This window comes from Tupaia chinensis, unplaced genomic scaffold (assembly GCF_000334495.1).
Source record: "Tupaia chinensis unplaced genomic scaffold, TupChi_1.0 Scaffold000489_1, whole genome shotgun sequence".
NCBI classification, from domain to species: Eukaryota; Metazoa; Chordata; class Mammalia; order Scandentia; family Tupaiidae; genus Tupaia; species Tupaia belangeri.
Window position 1 is genome coordinate 3518112 of NW_006160001.1, and position 8851 is coordinate 3526962.

General features: G+C 37.3%; 1 protein-coding gene across 2 annotated transcripts in view; it reads right to left on the bottom strand.

Moving 5' to 3' along the window:
* Nucleotides 1–8851, bottom strand: part of NIPBL (NIPBL cohesin loading factor) — a 135977-nt gene that overhangs the window by 92025 nt on the left and 35101 nt on the right. The window lies entirely within an intron of this gene.

Here is an 8851-nt window from a genome sequence, read left to right on the forward strand (position 1 = left end):
TGTTCTCTAGGCCTTTTAGAAAACATGGAGTTGTTCCTTTGGCAACATATATGAGAATCTACAAGAAAGGTGATATTGTAGACATTAAGGGAATGGGTACTATTCAAAAAGGAATGCCCCACAAATGTTACCATGGCAAAACTGGAAGAGTCTACAATGTTACCCAGCATGCTGTTGGCATTGTTGAGAACAAACAAGTTAAGGGCAAGATTCTTGCCAAGAGAATCAATGTGGTATTGAGCATATTAAACATTCTAAGAGCAGAGATAGCTTCCTAAAATGTGTGAAGGAAAATGACCAGAAAAAGAAAGAAGCCAAAGAGAAAGGTACCTGGGTTCAACTAAAGTGCCAGTCTGCTCCACCCAGAGAAGCATACTTTGTGAGAACCAATGGAAAGGAGCCTGAGCTACTGGAACCTATTCCCTATGAATTCATGGCTTGATGGGTGTTAAAACTAAACTAATCTGTGGTCTATAAGAAACATGCTGGGACCAGCAGATGACGCGATGGTTATGTCGCTGGACTCCCACATAGTTGACTGTGGTTTGAGTCCCAGAAGAGGCTATTTAAAACTCATGCCAGGCATGTGTGTGTGCATCCAAGATCCCAAGAAGAGAATGGAGAAGGGACTGTGGTCAGGCCTTCTCCTCTGGGTCATGATTTCTCACTTTCTGCTTCTCTGTGTCTCCCGCAGGTGCATACGCCCTAAAGCAAAAATCTCTCTCTAAAAAAACCCAAAAAACCAAACATAACAAAACAACCAAAAACATGCCAAGTCCATGTATGTATATGCCTAAATTCCCAACAGGATGAGAGGTAGAGAAGGAGGAATTATTGCAAAATTACCATATCCCATTCAGGGTTGTTTTCTCCCTCTTTTTGTTTCTCTCTCTCTATATATATACTGGTACCTATATTCTCTCTGTGGTAGATAACTATGTCCCCAGAGCAAGAACTCTGCTCTCTTCTTTTGGTCTCTTATCACAAAAATTCTTCATACTAGTCAAACACGGACAATCTGTGTCTTTGATAAAGCAGATATTGACATATATTTGTGGTAGATTACCTCTCTTATTCTCTAAATTAACAAAAATCTGACCAAATTTCAGAGCTTTAATATTCTATAGATTATTTTAATCTCTGTACAACTTTGAAAGTTAAGCAACATAATCCAAAGGCCAAATGTTTCACTTCTAAAAATGACCCAATTTAAAAACAAGCAAACAAAAAACAATACCAAAAAATCCAGTAATAGTCTGTCTCTTAACATACTGTCCTCCAAAAGTGAACCCTGTTTCATTTTGAGAACTGTCTACTCTACAGGCTTAGCATTTTCTGAATTAACCACATTCTTTCTTCTTTTTCTGAAATATTTTATAAACTGACTCAGGCAAAACATCTTGACTTTCCTATAATCAGGCCCAGAACCTTTAATATATTATCAAAACTTTGGATAACTAACTCAATTTCGATAGAAACAAACACTGAATACTTAAAATTATCCATATAACGTATTTGGTTACATTCTTTTTCCTGATTCAAAAATAATCTAAGGACTGGCAGGTGGGCCTGGTGGTTAAGGCAATGGACTCCCACACAGCACACAGCAGTTTGAGACCTGGACCTGGTGTTGCTTTCTTACCTTCTCTCTCTTTGGTAAAATTTAATAAAAACAATAAAAATAACAAATGGAATTAAATAAATAGTTTTAAAAAGGAAAGAGATATAATCTAAGTACAAACATAATGTCTCACTATTTCTTAATATATTGATGACCTTGTTTCTCAAGCTGTTACTAAATGCAAGTAATCTTTCTCTTTATTCTTTAACTACTATATTCTTTAAATCAGGTGTGAATTACCGGCAAATTTTAAGTTATGGTCTGAAGGATAATGACATTTAGTCACAAATTTGTAAATGACCACATTTTCAGGATATATATATATATATATATATTCCAATAAATTTATATATATATATATTCCAATAAATTTACTCTTACATGTTCTATATTCTAGCAATCTTAGATTTCTAGTATAAATCACTTATACTAGTACATTTGCCAAATGATTAAAATCAGAAGTAATCAAAAGACTTAAAATCCTAAGATGAACTGATTTGATAACTAACAATGAAGATGTTTTTGTTTTAAGGGAGATTTTTGATAGAAGGCGCATGTGCTTGCCAGAGAGACAAAGAGACAGAAAGTCAGAGTGGGAGGGATGGCCATGCCACAATTCCTTCTCCTCCATTCTCCTCTCAGTATTTTGGGCATGCACTCACATGCGTCTGGCCTGAGTTTTAAGCTGCTGGGTAAGGGACTTGAACTGCAGTCAGCTACATGGGAGTCCAGCAATGTAACCATCATGCCATCTGCTGGCCCTAGGTTTTGTTTTTAAGATTTATTTATTTTACTTAAAATTTTATTTATTATAATTTATTCTTCACTTTTACCAAAAGGAGACATAGGAGGAGAAAGGGAAAGTGAGTAAGGTCTGGGACTCAAGGTTGGCCATGTGGGAGTCCAGCACCTTATCCACCACACTACCTTTCAGCTCCAAGTTTTGATTTTTTAACAGGAAAACAACCCTGAAATTAGAATAAATCTCTTCCTTTTAATGAATTTTTTTATACGAAAGCTTTAGTCAATAGAAAACAGTCATGGTTAGAAACAAAACCAAGAACCTCATAATAACTATTTTAGATTAAAGTTTCTTTTTTCTGCATTTATTCAATTTCATATTTTCTATTATAATTGAAGCAGGCAAAAGAAAAGATTTTAAGAAAAATCCAGTTTTAAGTACTGATGTTTTAATACTGACAGCAGCACATAATGATTTTATGAAAGTTCCATATTTAATCATTACGATTATTATTAAGAAGAAGTCAATATTATAGACAGAGACATACTTTCTAGGAATTTTATTATATAAATGACAATTTACTACTCAATAGATAAAAGTAGAAGACAGGGATCAAATAAGGCTTTCAAAAAGTTGTGGCAAAAAATACCTTCAAATAATGCACTGAATATAATGTATATATACACAGAAAGACATTTTCAAAAATTACTTTCTTCATTTAAAAAAATCAACTAATATAGGCTGACGGTTTATTACTTTACATAAAAAATTTAACTGATTAGATCTTACTGTACAAAATTTATTTTGGTACTCGTAACTGCATAAAGCAGGAAGAAATTGGTTTCTCTATTTTAAAAGTGAATGAACCAGGTCAGCAAGAAGCATGGAGATTAAGGCACTGGATCCCACATGACTGACTATGCAGTTTGGGAGAATCTTACCAGGAGGATATGTTTACATGCCCCAAATCCCTGGAAGAGAATAGAGGAGAAGGGACTGTGGCATAGCCATGTCCCACTGGGGATGTGATTTCTCACATCTATCTCTGTCTATCGCTCTGCAGCAAGTACAAGTACCCTGTAGTAAAAACAAACGAACAAACAAGACAATCTCAAATAACATTATGTTTCTTAAAAGCACAGAGTGTAGGGGCTGGCAGGTGGCATGGTAGATACAGGCACTGGACTCCCACATGGCCCACTGCGGTTCGAGTCCTGGACCTGATGGCTTTCTTTCTTTCTTTCTTTGGAGAGGTTTTTGCTATAGGGCACGTGCGCTCGCCAGACAGAGAGACAGAAAGCAAGAAATCACCCCCCAGGGGGGATGGCTACACTACAATCCCTTCTCCTTCATTCTCCTCTTGGGATCTTGGGTACGCATGCACACGCAGCCGGCATGAGTTTTAAGCCGCCTGGTCTGGGATGCAAACCGCGGTCACCTACATGGGAGTTCAGCGACACAGTCATTACAATAACTGCTGGTCCTGCGGCTTGCTTTCTTGCTTTCCCTTTCTTTTTCACTGTCTCTGTCTGGTCAAATTAAAGAAATAACAATAACAAGTAGGATTAAATAAATAAATAATTCTTAAAACAAACAAACAAAAGAAACAGAGTGCAGTAATGGAGAATGATACACTAGTTGGAAAAAAGTAAGGAGAGAGAGAAGGGAAAATGGTTTCCTTAGATATAAAACTAAAATATTCGGACACTATGGAGTTGTAAATAAATGGAAACAAGAGTCAGTCAGTGGCACAGCAATTACACAACATTCTGTGAGGCTAGACCCACATAGGAAGATTCTGAGTTCATGTCCTAAGATTTCCCTGAACACACACATGAGTGAGTGAGTGCCTATTATCTGGACTGACTTAGGTTGGAGGGGTGAATAGTGGTGTGAAGATCCTATTGGAGGTGTATGTCTCTTCTCTTCCGTCTCTCTCTCATGAATAAAAGAAATTCATTTAAAAAAAATCAAATTGTGGGGTCAGTAGATAGCATAGAGGTTAAGGTGCTGGACTTCCACATGGCCAATTGTGGTTCGAATTCCAGACCCAGCAAATTGAAACTCATGGGAGGGTGTGTACATGTGTGCCAAATATCCTGAGAAGAGAATGGACAAGAAGGGACTGCAGCATGGCTATTCACCCTGAGGAGTGATTTCTCACTTTCTCTCTCTCTGTCTCTAATAGCAAAAATCTCTCTCTCTAAAAAAAAATTGTTAATGTTTGTAATTACTAGTATTAAGCTGTTAACGTGTAAGGCATGTTAGCTGATGATCATGTAAGTCTTAAAGAATCTCACAACTTTAATATTTTAGCTTGGAAAGACATTGTATATTAGGGTAATATTCTGATAAAATATTATAGTATTATAATACAGGCTTTTTGGTATTTAATATACTGACTGAAGAATATTCTTTTTTTTTTAAGAGTTTTTTGTTGTTGTTGTTGTTATAGGGCATGTATACTTGCTGGAGAGACAGAGAGACTCAGAGACAGAAATCAAGAAATCATCCCCCAGGGGGGATGATCATGCTGCAATCCCCTCTCCTCCATTCTCCTCTCGATCTCTTGAGCATGCATACACATGCACCTGGTGTGAATTTCAAGCCGTGGGATCCGGGACTCAATCCACAATCATCTGCCATGAAGGAGTCCAACAGTGCTTGCTGATCCCTACTGAAGTATACTTTAATAAACAAAAGTTTTTTTAAAAATGTAAAAGGTTCCACGAAAAGTTATGTTACCTGCTCCCACAAAAAATAAAAAGGCAATGAAAAAATATTGTGAAGCTGACAGAGCAGGATGAGAATGGGATCAATACTGAGCCCATTTTTTAACAGCTACAGATCAAAATAAGAATAGAAGAGAATTAAACAGACATAAATAATGGTAGGTTGTCTTTGGGTCATAACAAAAACTAAGTAGTTGACAGTGTGAAAAAAGTTATTACAAAGTTTAGAGAATAGGAATCTGAAAACTAAGTAGCTCTTGAGTGTGTTGGTGGGAATGTAAAAGATGACTACACATTTTTAACTGAACACAAAACCCTTTTATGAACATGGTAGCAATACTCTCTAGTCATTCAACAGGCATTTAATATGCCTTTTTTTAAATGAGAGATTTTTGTTATAGGGCATGTGTGCTTGCCGGAGACACAGAGAAAGAGAAAGTGAGAAATCACCCTCTAGGGGGATGCCACACCACAATCCCTTCTCTTTTTTCCTCTCAGGGTTTTGGACACACACATAACACATGCGCCAGTTTAAGTTTCAAGTCGCTGGGTCTGAGACTCAAACCGCAGTTGGCCATGTGGAAGTCCAGTGTCATAACCACTGTGTCATCTGCTGGCCCCTTAATATGCTCTTATGATGTACAAGATACAGTGTATAAGTACTAAGGATTAGGCACATAACCTACCATAGAAATAAGTGTAATGATGTCATTTTTCATTTATTATGTTCATACAAAAGACAAAATAAATAAACTGAATTAGGAGTCATTCAAAATTTATAAACTTAAAGCATATTCAAGGAATTTCAAATTACCCTAAAGGAAGATGATTTTATTGGGTCATCAGAAAAGTCATGATGCATTTTTGCATAGAAAAATACATCATCATGAGTTTTTAGGTGACCTAATAAATAGGAACATTAAAAGGATGGAATTTTATAGCTCTTCCAAGCAAGAAAAACCTACTATGAATTTCAGTCCTGAGAAACTATTCCAGTAATATTCAGACTAATTCCTCAAAGAGGGGCCAGCAGATGGCGTAACAGTTACATCACTGGACTCCCACATGGCTGACCATGGTTCAAGTCCTGAAACTGGTGGCTTCAAACTCATGCTGGGCTTGTGTGCATGTGTGTCCAAGATCCTGAAAGGAGAATGGAGAAAGGATTGCAGCGTGGTCATCCCCCCAGGTGGTGAATTCTTGCTTTCTGTCTCTCTGTCTGTCTCTTCAGTGAACACAAGTGCCCTATAGCAAAAGTCTCTCTTTATAAAAAAGGAAAAAAAAGGTCTAAAAGAAAAACTATTCTGGGAACCAGCAGTTAGCATAATGGCTATGTCGCTGGACTCCCACGTAGTTGACTGTGGTTCAGGTCCCGGACCCAGTGGCTTAAAACTCACGCCGGGCGCATGTGCGTACATGCCCAAGATCCCGAGAGGAGAACGGAGGAGAAGGGGTTGCGGTGTGGCCATCCCCCCTGGGATTTCTCGCTTTCTGTCTCTCTGCCTCTCTCTGTCTGGTGAGCACATGCGTCCTATAGCAAAAACCTCTCCAAAAAAAGAAAAAAAGAGCTTTCTTTGGTAGACAAGTTATAGCTGCATTATATACAAATAATAATCTTTATACCTTATATCTCCTAACACATTGTAGTGCTATATGAATTTCTATAATGATATCAATGTTTTCTACTTGAACTGTCTAATACAGTAGCCAACAGCCACATGTGAATACTGACAGGAGGAATTTTGATCTTTTACTTAATTTCTATTTAATAGCCAAAAAAGGCTATTAGACACTAATACTAGTTTTCAGCCGGCTGTTTATAAATAAGTATAAATGTAAGTTCCTAATAATTCTTTTACAATAGGAAACTTAAAAATCAAACTTTTAGTTCCACTGCCTTCAAAACTACATCTCAATCTATTTAGATTGCATGGGCTAAAAGAGGTTTTGCCATATAGTATCATAAACAAACTTTTTAAACACGTGTGTACAAGGAAACACAAAATTTTATTTTCTGCATATCTGCCATCATATTTTTAGCATTTAGAACTACCTGCTAGCCTCACCCCATAATCTTACTCAAATAACCAGAAAATTCAATTTTCCATTTATTTCTATTTTCTTTATCTCCTGAGTAATATTGGCAACTTTATCCCTCTTGATTTTTCCCTATTGTCTTTGCATAAAAAGCAGCAAAAGTTTTTCCAAAATATAGAACATGTTTAATCACCTTCCCCCAGAAGGGAAAAAGAACTTTTACATAACTTTCTTTCCAGGCTATATGAATTCACACTATTCATCAATAATTAACTCAGAGATAGGCCCATAAGAAATGAATATAAAACTTTAGTATTTTATAAAGACTTATTCTTATATATTGTACACCTTTACTAAGATGCTAGGTATTAAGATTCAGTTTATTTCCTCATTGTAGAATAGAATACCTCTGTGGGTGGGAAGGGAATGAAGGACAATTGTGGACACTGGAGGTGGTGTGAGAGGAGGGTGGGAAGGGACAGAGGGTCAGAAAGAGGGCTGGAAATAATTCTAGGAACTAGAAATGGAAAATTTTTTGTGATGTGCATGATTGAGTCACTATGCAGTGTGTACTGGATGGGAGATCGCATTTTGTGTGCTGTGATGATGCTTAAGGAAGGAATGTAAATTGAGTTACAAAAAAAAAGTTTCAGGGAAAAAAATATGTCTATTCAATGACTGCAGTAGGATATGTAGCCCCAGCTAGGTGCTACTTTATAGGATGTGTAAAGTTAGACTTGTGTTCATGGTAATGTGTGTGTCACCTGTGTTTGCTATGAGGGTATTTGGATTGATTAGGGTCTTTGGTGATTCAATAAAATGTGGGGGGAAAACGGTATAGAAAGCAAACATAGATACCAGAGACAATGTGGGAGGAGAGTGGGAGATGGTAGAGGGTAAGAGATAGGAAGCAAGGATGCGGGGGGGGAAGCAAAACATACAGAAAACAAGAAATGGAAGATTATTTGCTGACAATAACATGTTTGTTGATGTGCTTGATTGAGACAATAAACAGTGTACTCTGGATGTAAAATCTCATTTTGTATGCTGTAATGATGTACAGTGAATGAATGCAAATAAATAAACTGAAATTAAAAAAAACTCATTGCTACTGGGCCATTGCTTTTAGACCTTTTCAATGAATGGTGGTAGGTTTTTTGTTTGTTCGTTTGTCCAGAGGGTGTGTGCACTTGCCAGAGAATGAGACAGAGAAAGGAGAAAGCACTCCCCACACCCCCATAAGGAATGGTCATAGTACAGTCTTTTCTCCATCTCTCTCTCTCCTTTTGGGATTTTTTTGGGCACACATACACACATGACAAGTGTGTTTCTGAAGCTACTAGATCTAGTATTCATCTGTGCAGTTGGCCAGGTGGGATCTGGCTGCCTTAACCACCTTCCCCAACCTTGGAGGCAGCCTGGATTTTTTTTTTTTTTTAAGTAAAATATATCATGAGCTTAAATTAAAATGTTCAATTCAAATACGATGTAACAAGGTTTCTTTTCTTTCTTTCTTTGACCTGGTCATGGTACTGTGCACTGATTGATAGTGGTATTTAGCAGGCTGAAGCCAAGTGGGAAGCCCAAGTAAATTTCCTGGCCCACCCTAGAAGAAAGCTGGGTTAGTGATGTGTGCTTGTTGTCCTAGCTACTCAGCAAGCTGAAGCAGGAGAATTGTGTCATGGTGAGGCTCTGTTAAAAATGATTACAGGGCCGGGA